This window comes from Peromyscus eremicus, chromosome 1 (genome assembly GCF_949786415.1).
Source record: "Peromyscus eremicus chromosome 1, PerEre_H2_v1, whole genome shotgun sequence".
In the NCBI taxonomy this organism is placed as follows: Eukaryota; Metazoa; Chordata; class Mammalia; order Rodentia; family Cricetidae; genus Peromyscus; species Peromyscus eremicus.
Genome location: NC_081416.1, coordinates 74,126,905 through 74,139,160, shown reverse-complemented (window position 1 = coordinate 74,139,160; position 12,256 = coordinate 74,126,905). Strand labels below are relative to the sequence as shown.

Sequence of the window (12,256 nt, the reverse complement as noted above, 5' to 3'; positions counted from 1 at the left end):
ATAGATGAATTTCTGAGGCAGTTCTGGGATTTGCCTGACTCCTGAGAGAGTGAGTCTTGGGTTTAGCTGAAACATGGGAGAGCTCAGGGCTGTCGGCTTAGGTAGTGGAATATGCTTGCTAGACCTCTTCAGATCATGCTGTCAACATGCTACATCAGCAGTGTTTAACTCCCCTGGCCTCAGGCATCACCATGCGGTTGAGATAATTTACAAGCGCACAAGAAAGCCAGTTCTCACTGTCAACAAAGTGTTGTGTGGAGTACCGGTCACTGGGGATTGGAAATGTGCTTGAGAGTCATGGAGGTATCTTGATTTGACACTTCTGAATCATCAAACTGGATAGGACTAGGTTTCTCCTGTCAGACTGAGTTCCTAGATGCCTTTAGGGTTCTGGGTCAGGTGTACTCAGAAGACACTGAGTAGATTATTTCTGTGCCAGTGAATTTAAAGTTCTGGAGGGGCCATAGAGATGGCTCAGTGCATAAAGGCACCTGCCATCAAGTCTTAACACCCTGAGTTCCATCCCTGGGACCAATGTTAAATGAGAAAACTGACTCCTACAAGTTGTCCTCTGAGGTCAGAGGACACAGGCCATGACACACATGTATGCACACACAATGTAATAAAATTAGGTGGGCATGATGGTGCATACCTATCCCAGCATTCAGGAGGCAGAAATAGATGGATCTTTGTGACTTTGGGGCCATTCTGATCTACATAACAAGTTCTAACTACCAAGGCTAGAGAGACCTTGTCTCAAAATGAATTCAGCTACCCAAGAGACTCCCAAAACATATAGCCTGTTGCTATTCCTCTTGGTTGGCTCCCACCCCCAGAGGTAGAAGGTAAGTTCTTATTGCAGGAGACATCACACACTTGAGAAACAGGGCCCAGGGGCCCCTAAGCTGGGACTGAGCTGAATGCTCCTCCCAGGGGACTAGCTTTCATGGAAACAGAAGGTACCATGCAAGCTTCCAAAGGAGAGGCAACCAGCCGTCCTACTGGGCTCTGGAGCCTGTGAACCCCATCAGTGATCAGCATGGCACAATAACCCTAAGGGTGCTGTAGTAGCGCACAGGTCTTGGTGGTAACCAATGGCTCTCTAATTGGATTTAAGACCTGTTCAACAAGAGGAAAACCATGCATAAAAGGGGACAAAAAAGGTTGTGAGCTAGAGGATGAGGGAATTTTCTGTGAGATTGTGTTTCAGTGTCTTAGTTAGGGCTTCTATTGCTGTGCAGAGACACCATGACCATGGCAACTCATATAAGGAAAACATTTAATTGGGGTGACAGCCTACAGTTTCAGAGGTTCAGTCCATTATCATGGTGGGACGTGGCGGTGTGCAGGCAGACATGATGCTGGAGAGGTAGCTGAGAGTTCTACATCTTATTCAGGCAACAGGAAGTGGTCTGCCTCACTGGGTGTGGCTTGAGCATATATGAGACCTCAAAACCTGCCTCCACAGTGACACACTTCCTCCAATAAGACCATGATATCTACTCCAACAAGGCCATACCTCCTAATAGTGCTACTCTGTTTGGGGGCCATTTTCTTTCAAACCATACCACTAGTAATGTCAGAACCCATAAAGTCCCACCAACACGACTACCTAAACATGAGCTGAACAAGGACAACACTAATAGGCATGACAAAGTGGATGGGAAAAGCCCTTGAGGCCTCCACCCTACACGAAGAACACAGACAGCTAAGGAATGCTGAGAGTGGGAGAAATAGTCTCCCCAGGGAAGAGCACACAGATTGGTTATCTCGTAACATTAAACCGACTATGCAGGTTATATTTAGAAATATAGATGTATATGCATATACATGTATGCATGCCATAACAATGAAAAAAGAGGTCATGAATTTGAAAGAGCAAATGGGTATGCAGGAAGGTTTAGAGGTAGGGAAAGGAAGGGAGAAATTATGTGTGTAATTATAATCACAAAAGAAAAAAAAAGTAAAATCAAAGTTTGGGAAAGACCATAGCCACCTCCACCCTCACCTCTGTGTAGATATGTGCTCAATTTCCTGCCTCCTTTCTTCACCCACTCCACCCCCACTTCCAAACGAGGATGAAAAGGAGGAGAAGGACCTGAGACACATGCAAGTATGCTGACTTAGGAGCCCCAAGCTGAGCTCCTCATGACTATCCTGAGTTTAATATTGGTGCCTGACGATGCCACACAAAAATACACACTGCTGTACTTGCCACTCTTAGCTTGCTGAGAAAGGCTGAAGTCATTCAGATGGGATTCTGCCAACATCATTCCTGAGTGAACTCACTTGGGGAGGACGAGCCAACGTACCAGCCAGCGACTCTAGAAACTCAAATGTAAACAGAGAAAGAAGCCTGCCGGGTGCCTCCCTCCCCCTTCCCAGGACTGGAGAGCAAACCAGGAGTCTCATACATGGTCCTCCTAGTCTGCCCATGTTTGTAAATGAACTAAGGACAGAGAAGGACATCACCCAGACATTAAGGTCCCTTGAGTTTTTACTGACTTGGATTTAATATATATATCTATCTCCGTGAATCATTGTGAGTCAGTCTCAATCTCTAAGACAGACTACTTTGGCCCATCCAAGCCAGATGAGGGTTTACCTAGTCCTGGATCTTGCAAGGAGACCAAACATACTCCTGGCTGCAAGGAAACACAGCTGTCTTGCCCCTTAGGAGGTGGCGGGCAGGTAGCACTGCTGAGTATCCGGTATCAGGGGTCTTTGACTCATCTAACCTAGACCTCGGTACCAGTTAGAGAGCGTTGTAGTTAAGAGCACCCGGGCTTGAGTGCCTCCAAGCCCAAATCAGAGCTTTACTGTAAGCACAAAGTCTTGAGACAGTGACTGACCAGTCACAGAGCCTTTCCCTCCCCAGGTTCCGCATTTACAAAATAGGGAAATGATGAAATGAATTCAGACGTGCAAAGGACTTAAAGTGGTGCCTGGCAGATGACGAGGTTAATTGTAATTAACGTCCTCAATCAATTGATGGAACAAATGTCGGCCATGCAGGCAGGCGCAGGCAGGCACAGGCAGGCTTTATATAGAGATCCACACCATCGCCTCTGATGGTCTAGTGGCCAGTGGGCTACGGTGGCCGGATTAGTCACTTTTCTCACTGCTCTGACCAGGTCCCTGATACAGCAAATGAAGGAAGGATTTATTTTAGCTCACACATGCAGGGTACAGTCCTTTGTGGAGAAGACTTGGTAGCAGGATCTTGAGGTGGCTGGCCGACCACTTTGTGTCCGCAATCAGGAAGCAGAAAAAAAAAAATTGACAATACTCAGTTTGAGTTTGTGTTTTCAGTTCCAGAACCCATTCCAGGGAATGCTGCCCTCCAGATTCAGAGTAGGTCTTCCCACTTCAAATACTCTAGGAGCTCTCACGGTGCTCAGAGGCATGTTTCCATGGTGATTCTGAACCCGTGAAGTTGACAAAATTAATCATCTCCGTGATCAAGTAGCAAAGGACTACCAAAGGGCCACAGAATCTTGAGCATCTCTTACCTGTTCCAAACTCAGAATGTTTGATTTTTCAATATATCCCTTCAAAATCCAATGGGATTTTTTTTCCCTATCTCCTGTATGCGGCAAGTAACCCGGACCGCAGATAGTCTCTGGCTCACCACGGCCTGAGTCAGTGTAGGAACGCAGGACCCACTGGGTAGAAGCTATGCTTCAAATATTGAATTTGGATCCTTTCCTGGCTTAGTGATCGGTGTGTGGTGGTGGCAGTGAAGCAATGCTCAGCAGCTGCAGTGAGCCACAGCTTGTCAGCCACACCATCGCAAGGAGAAAATGGCCAGCCCCGCAAGGTTCTATAGCATTGTTAGGCCAGGATGTTCAGAAGGTTAGATGAAGTAAACATATTTTCTTTTTAAATATTTATCTGGGGGCTAGAGAAATGGCTTAGAGATTAAGAGCACTGGCTGCTCTTCAAGAGAACCCAGCTTTGATTCACAGTACCTGCGTTCATCATGACTCACTTCCGTTCCAGGGAATCCAATTCCCTCTTTGGGCCTTTGAGGGCACCAGGCACACAAGTGTTTTACACACACACACACACACACACACACACACACACACACACACACACACAGAGAGAGAGAGAGAGAGAGAGAGAGAGAGAGAGAGAGAGAGAGAGGCAAACATCCATATACATAAAATAAAAATTTAAACCACCACAACAAAAGAATCTTAGCCCTCCACACCCATCTCACCACATACACACACAGTTGTGAGCTGCCAGATGTGGTGACCTTAACCACTGAGCCATCCTGCAGCCCCTGCATCTTCCGTTTATGACATACATATAATGGGTTTCCTGGGATGTAACTGGTACTAATTTGAGCATCTTTTAGCGATGGCATGGACACTGAAAGCCACAGGCAGCCTGAACATGAGCTCCCTGCACTCCTGAGTGCGGTCCCAAGCCTTGCTGTCTCCTTTCCACCTCTTGGCTCCCACCCTCTCCTTCAGCCATGCCTACCCTGTACCCCATATTCTTTTTTGTCCCTCCTGAGGCCCAGGTCATTATAAATCCCTCCTCATGCGGACCTTATGTTCTTTCCCCTGCTTTCTCCTGGCCTTTGGCCTAATTGCTATTCCCTGATGGTTTTCTAGCTCTTTAGACATCTTCGCTAATATCCTTTGTAGGACTAAATCCCTAAAGGGAGGCAGGTTCATCTCGACACGTCCTTGTTCCAAGTGTTGTTCCAGCCTGAGTTCACAGATGCACATAATGGCCACAGGGCCCTGAGCACCTGCTTAGCATGTGCAAGGCCCTAGGGGCAGTTCTAATAACACACACACACACACACACACACACACACATACACACACACACACACACACACACACACCCTTTTACTTAGATCTTATGGTTCTAAGGTAAAGTGGATATTTCTTCAGAAGTGAATCCTGTCCTCTTCCTTTTGTGTGTTTCTTTGTGTTTGTGGTTTTTTTAAAAAAGTGTGTGTGTGTGTGTGTGTGTGTGTGTGTGTGTGCATGTGTGCGCGTGTGCGCGCCTGTGCATTCACATCTGCACAGGTAGAGGTCAGAGGACAACTTGAAGGAGTCCATTCTCTCCTTCTACCTAGTGACTTCAGGGGTGGAACTCGGGTCATCAGGCTTGGTTTGGAGCATCTATGCCCACTGAGGTATCTGACCACTCATCCCCTTCCTTCAGTCTCACTATATAGTACAGGCTGGCCTCAAACTCAAGGTGATCCTTCTGACGTAGCCTTCCAAGAACTAGGTCTACAGGCTTGGGCTACCACATTTGGTTTATCAGCTTGTTCTTGTAATCCCCAGTGTCTCCTCTCTCTGGACCTTTCACTACTATCTGTGAAAGGTGGGAACCTGGGACCAGCAAGATGGTTCAGTAAGCAAGGGCGCATTCTACCAAGCCCGATGATCTGAGTGAGTTCAATTCCCTGAACCTACACGGTGTAAGGAGAAAGCTGAGTCCCAAGCACTTGCACACACACACACACACACACACACACACACACACACACAAATAATTTTTTAAGTATTTTCCTTGGCCTATTGGGTACACTTGTTACTGCTGTGGCATTTGCCTATGGCATTTGTTCTTTTGCCCAGCCTAGAAGCTTAGTCAGGAACTCCACTGTGGGTGGAGCATTCCCTACCACCCCCTGTGAGTGTAACCCACCTGCTTGCTTGCTACTCTGTAACACTATACACATGTAATCACATGCCAGCGCCCAAGATCCAGGCCGGCAGTTTATTTTGGGATGTGAAGGAGCCTGTGAGAAAATGCTCGAACATGTCTTAGTCACTACGGCAAAATACCTTTCTTCCCGAGTTCCAGCACGTTTTGAGCTTTCTGAGAGCATAGCAAAAGCTCGGGCAGGTACACACTCCCTAGCGGCTTGCCTTTTCTGCACTGCTCTGCCTGTGGCTGGGTCTGTGCCTCCTGCCACATCTTCCTGGCTCTGAAGTTGCTCTGATTCAGAGTGGGAGAGCCGGGTTGCACTGAGCTCTGGGAAGCCCGGAGCATGGAAAAAAAATGGGCCTCCCTCCATACACAATTCAAAATAAACATAACAGTAATAGCAATGGAAGTATAAAGAAGATCACAGCTTCCCTGGTTAAACTTTGTTGACTTTAACAAAACTAAAAACTTCCTCCAGGTGTGCATATGTGTGATTGGGCATGCCCCCATTTTCGGGGACTTCCAAGGCCCATGTGCACAGTAGGAACCAGCAGCAACTGAGAAAAGCTGTTTCAGCCCCAGGGGGAATGGTGAACAGAGGGAGGAGGACAGGATCCTGGGACAGAGTGACAGATGGACTCCATGGTGCCCACTCTGTACCCAGTAGGAGGTAAGGCAGCCACAGGTGCTGGGACCTGGCAGCTTGGAACCAGTGGGCTAGAGTTCCAGGTGCAAATGGAAGCCGGCCTGAGGGCAGTGCAGAGGCTGGGAAAGCACCGTCTAAACCAGTCACAGTAGCTCATGCCTATTATCCCAGCTGAAGCAGGAGTTTGAAGGCAGACAGGGTCACAGACTGAAGAACTTACCTTAAAACAAAAACAAAAAAGACAAGCAAAAGCAAAAGTGTCCCTTGGAAGTTTCTAGAACATTTCCTTGACTGTTCAACCAGAGTTTTGCCCTGGTGAGCTGGCAGTCCTCGTGGAGGCTGCATTTTCCTTAGAGACCCATTGCTAAGGAAGACCTCCTTTTCTAGCCTCAGGAGCAATTCTACCCCGAATCCTTCTCTCACTCTCCCCACTTGCCTTGTCTCTCAACAGCCTTCTCTCTCTCCTTAGTTGACAGGAAGTGCAACCCCCAAAGAAATAATCCTCCTCAATGCTCAGCTTACTGCCCTTCATTAGCTAATATCTTAAAAGAGCCACCTACGTGGCCAGCTGGACTCCCGGGGCCTGCACGGTCCTCTGCAATCCACTCATTCTCCCCTCCCACGCCATCGAAACCTCTCCTCGTGGGCGCGTCTATGCGGTCATCACAGATCTTCTCTAGCTCTCCGCCCCACTGGACTCTGACTCACCCCCCTCCCTGCCCTGCTAACCTCCCCGTCTGCCTAGGGCCCTTCCTGCCACCACAGGTGAGGATGAGTTTCGTGTCTGCTTGGCTAGGCCGTGGAGCCCATATTCAATCAAGCGCTGGGTGCCGCTGTGCCTAACGTGGTAAGACAGGGCCTTAGGATATAGCTCGGTGCCTAAAAGGGTTGCCCAAAGCGCAAGAAGCGCTGGGTTTGATCTCAGAACCACATCAAACTGGGCGTCGTAGTGTTGTACATCTGTAATCCCGGAAGTCAAGAGGTGGAGAAAGGAGGGATGGAAGTTCAAAGTCATCCTTAGCTACATAGCAAGCTGCAGGCCAACCTGGGCTACATGAGACCCTGTCACGGACAAACGCAGATGTTTATTTCTCTAGAGAGAGTATGTCATGACTCTGGTGCCCCAATCTCTTTTTCTGAGTCCCCGGCCACCTCTGGTCAGTATCTCTAACACCTTAATTCAAGAGGGTGAGCATTGACCTGTATCCTTCAGGGGCCTAGAGTTCAAATCCTGAGGGCCCTTCTGAGTCAACACAAAGCCAGGTTTGGGCCAGCAGCATGCCATGGGGGCAATGTCAAAGCCACAGAGGCCAGTGAGGTGGATGAGAGGCAGAACCCAGCTGCCACAGGTTCCGGTGGCCAGAAGCTGATGCTCAGTTGCTGCCAAGGGGAACATGGTCCAGTGTTGTGAGAGATTTCTAGTCTCCAAGAAAGACAAGAAATCTGTTCTGTGAGATTTCTCCATTTAAAAATATTTTTAAATGTTTTTAAAGATCTAGCCAGACCCAACAAAATCTGTCTTCAAGCCAGATTCGGCCTTGGGGCTGCCAGCAAGCAAGTTCCAAGTTCTACTATTCTGTAAATATTTAATAGTCTCCATTCCCTGCTGTTCCCCCTCCCCCAGCCCTGAAAGTGTTGAGAGCAAAGACTGAAAGACTGTGACTTGAATTCTTTTTTTTCTTTTCTTTTTTTTTTTTTTTTTTTTTTTTTTGGTTTTTCGAGACAGGGTTTCTCTGTGTAGCTTTGCACATTTTCCGGAACTCACTCTATAGACCAGGCTGGCCTCGAACTCACAGAGATCTGCCTGCCTCTGCCTCCCGAGTGCTGGGATTAAAGGCGTGCGCCACCACTGCCCGGCTGGGACTTGAATTCTTACCGGGCCAACTCGGGGTCGGGCAAATGCCCTCCTAGCGAGGTGGCAGCAGGGGCGTGCACATAGCTCTCAACTGTTTTCTCCACATTGCCAAAACTCCTTTTTAACCTGCCCCCCCCCCCAAGTCTCCTCCCTCATCACACATATGCACCCACAGCTCTGTAGCTGCCTTCAGGATCCCAAGTGTAAGCGGAACCTCTCTCTCTCAGCCCCGCCACCCCCCTCTTCACTGGCCCACACTGCTCAGCACCAGTGCTCAAGGGGTGATGGCAGACAGTTGGCTCTGCCAGTCCGGAGGGCTGGGCGCCAGTCCCAGGGTCCTCACTCAGTGATCAGCCACGTTCTTAACTTTTTAGAGCCTCAGTTTCTCCCCTAGTTAATTATAACAAGCTTCCATGACTCTCCAGGAAGTCACATTTCATCCTGAGGACAACTGGCCCATGGCGGTCAGTGACTGAGAGAGAGCGAGTCAGATTGCCTGTGTTGTCCCAGGGCCACCAACGGAGGAGAAAGGGACAAATAAAACAAAATAAAACAAAGAAGAAAAAGAAGAATTTTTAATTCTAGTTTTATTTATTTATTTATTGTGTGTCTGTGTGTGTAGGTAGGTATACACGCGCTACAGTGCTTGGGCGGAGGTCAGAGGATAACTTGTGGGAGTGCGTTCTCTCCTTCCGCCATGTGTGGTCCAGGGATCAAACTCAGGAGGTCAGGCTTGGCGGCAAGTGCCTTTATCCACTGAGCCATCTTGCTGGCCCCACATGTTGATCCTTCTGCTTTGAATCTCAACTCCAGATCCAGGCAGGCTCCAGGCCAGGAGCAACTTCACAGCACTCCAGTTTCTTCTCTTTCCTGCCATTACTACCCATCCGTGTCTGCAGCCTCCCCTCTCCAGTCTAGAAGACATTTTTCTTTTGAGACAGTGTCTCATGTAACCCAGGCTGGCCTCAAATTACCTATGTAGTTGAGGATGACCTTAAACATAGGATGCCCCTGTGTTCTAGTTTGTTTTCTGTTCATGATTTAAAAAAAAAAAAATGGAGATTAAGGATAACCCTGAAGGTCACTGACCTCCATTTATTAACAGTAGCATGCCAACTAAGCCTTTTCATTTTCACAATCCTCTTCAAGCTGGTGTAGTACCTACTTTTCAGGAGTGGCTCTGTGCAACATTTATTGGCCTCCTGAAATTTATTTAGCCCCACTTTGAAGATACCTTAAAATTTATGAGCCTGAATGTAGCCATTATAAGACCATTAGTTATGCTCCTTGTGAGCTGCCTGTTTTTTCTTTATGGTTCTTAGTTGTTCTTTTGCAGAGCTGCCAGCTTAAGTCATGCTGGGGTCAAGAAAAATGGGCCTTGGCGGTTCATGTTACTGGAGTTGTATCCATGCCAGTGGATGCCCACACGCTCCAGAAGAGAATTTGACATTGCTGCTGCTGTTGTTGCTGTTATAGCAATGACGACCACCCCGCTACTGTTTCTGGGATTACCATTTCATAATTGCTTACTACAGCTAGCACAGTGGAGACCCTGGCAGCAAAAGTAGCTACCACAGTTAGTTAATCTTTCATTCTATTGGGCATGATAAGTTTAATTCAATAGTTATATACATTTTGATTGGCTGTGAAAATTATAAACTTATAAACTCAAGTTCCATTTGCTTTTGGGATACCATCTTACAAGGACTCCAATTTGCAGTAAGGCTCGTTAAGAAAGGGAATGGCTCAGTTGCCTTTAGCCTACTGGCTATGGGTGGGATAGGACCTCTGTTGGTCTTTTCTGTGTCAAACACACAGATTGCAAGCCCAGTGCCACTTTGAGATCTTTGGCAGCAGTTAACTCTGCAGCTCACACACGATTGAGCCTGTATGATAATGAGTATTCAGAGACGGGTAATGCCTGGGGGGCGCTCACCAACCTAAGACAGAGCGCCTGTGTGGCCTGTGGGCAGGGTAAGGTGACCTGCTGATGTTCCACGCAACCTAAGTCAAAAGCTCATTTTTTAGTAAAAGGGGGACCTGTAGGATCCTGGCCCCTGTTTTGGGTAACTGTTGCCTTGCTTGCTGACCTTGACCTTGATATCCTCCCTATGCTAATTCCCTCCTGGGTTCCACCCTCCTGAATGCTTAAGGGATGTTCCTTGTCTGTGTATCCTGCATAATGGGCATTAACAGCTTAAATGCAAGATCGTAAAACATCGGTAGCGAACTTCTGCCCTCCAGAGTTCTCCCATTGTGCTGTAAGCCTGTATTTAAGACCTCTTCCCTCCTTCAATAAACGGCATTTGGCATTAAAAAAAAAAAAAGAAGAAGAAGAAGAAGCAACTTGGGGAGAAAAGGCGTTATTTCATCTTACAAGCAAAGGAAGCCAAGGCAAAGAACTGAAGTAACAACCACAAAGGAGCTCCTTACTAGCTTCTCCCTGGGTCATGCTCAGTTATCATTCTTAAACATCTGGGCAGACTTGCCTAGGGATGACACCGCCCACAGTGGGCTGGACCCTCCCACGTCAGTTAGCAATAAAATAAAAATGTCCTACAGACACACTCATAGACCAAGCTGACAGAGGCAGTTCCTCAGCTGAGGCGCTCTCTTCTCAGGTGTCAAGTTGATAACCAAAATTAGCCATCACCGAGGTTCCACCTCCCAAATGCTGAGATTACAGGTATGTGTCATCATGCCCAATTTATGCAATGTTTGGGATTGAACCCAGGGCTTCATGCATGCTAGACAAGCACTCTAACAACTGAGCTACAGCCCCAGCCCCCATGGTGTGTCTGTGTGTGTGTGTGTTCGCGTGCATGTGTGTGTGTTTAATAAAACAGAGTCTCTGGTAGTCCAGGCCAACTTCAAACTTGCTAAGTAGCGGATGGAATGGTCTTCATTGGCTCATACATTTAAATACTTGATCATCAGGGAATGGCACTACTTGACAGGGATTAGGAGGTGTGGCCTTGTTGGAGTGGGTGTGGCCTTGTATGAGGAAGTGTGTCACTGGGAGGTGGGCTTTGGGGTTTCAAAGGCTCAGACTAGGTACAGTGTTCCTGCTGCCTATGGATCTGGATGCAGAACTCTCAAACAACTTGTCCAGCAACACGTCTGCCAGCATGCTGCCACGCTTCCCACCATGATGACAGTAGATCAAAGCCTCTAAACTGTGAGCCAGTCCCAATTTTCTTTATAAGAGTTGCCATGGTCACGATGTCTCTTCATATCAATAGGATACTAAGACACCAAGAAAGACCTAAAACTCCTAATTCTCCTATTTCTCACTTCTAAGTGCTGGGATTACAGGTGTGCATGATCACACCTGGCTAGGCAGCTTTTCATAATGTGATCTAGGCAGGGATTTTGTAGAAATAAGAAACAGGGACAATGACACCTCTAAAGCACCTAATGGACATTAATTTTGGTCGGGTAGTGGTGGTGCATACCTTTTATCCCAGAACTGGGAGGCAGAGGCAGGCCTGATCTACACAGAGAACCCTTGGCTCAGAACACACACACACACACACACACACACACACACACACACACACAAACAAACAAAAAACCTGAAACAAAACAAAAAAATCATTTATTTTGAAGGTCTCAGCCATGGAGCCCAGGGAGCAGGCAGGCCAGGCCTTGAGAGGAGAAAGAGATGGCCCTCTGGCTCCTCTGAAGCTGTGCTTCTTTCTCTGCCAGGATTGAAGGCAAGAGAACAAGGGTGTGTGCATGATGCCATCAGGGAGGCACTCAGGTCAGCACCACTGGCCATTTCAGAGAGGTGTCTTTTGGGAGAATGACCTCAGCAAAGAAAGCCTGGGAAGTGGTGGCTTCCAGGATCTGGAACCCACTACTGGTAAACAGAGGGCTATAGCAACAGGGGTTGAAAGAACACCAACCATGACACCCTTGCCAGGTGACCTCTAAACATGAGTCACTTGTGAGTCTTCATAACGTTAACACACAAAGGGTAACGATTCAAGGTGTCAGTTCAATGCCAAAGCCAGGGCACAAACATACCCCTCTTCATATTTCCAAATAAAATTTAAGCAAATCCAAAC

The 12,256-nt window shown here is 47.6% G+C and overlaps 1 long non-coding RNA gene across 1 annotated transcript; it reads right to left on the bottom strand.

Annotated features, from left to right (window-relative positions):
• Positions 1–3,146: 3,146 nt before the first annotated feature.
• Positions 3,147–6,959, bottom strand: LOC131899273 (uncharacterized). Its single transcript, XR_009376075.1, has 2 exons — positions 6,892–6,959; positions 3,147–3,243 (listed from the first exon to the last, which is right to left on the bottom strand). It is a non-coding gene; the product is annotated as an uncharacterized LOC131899273 (long non-coding RNA).
• Positions 6,960–12,256: the final 5,297 nt, after the last annotated feature.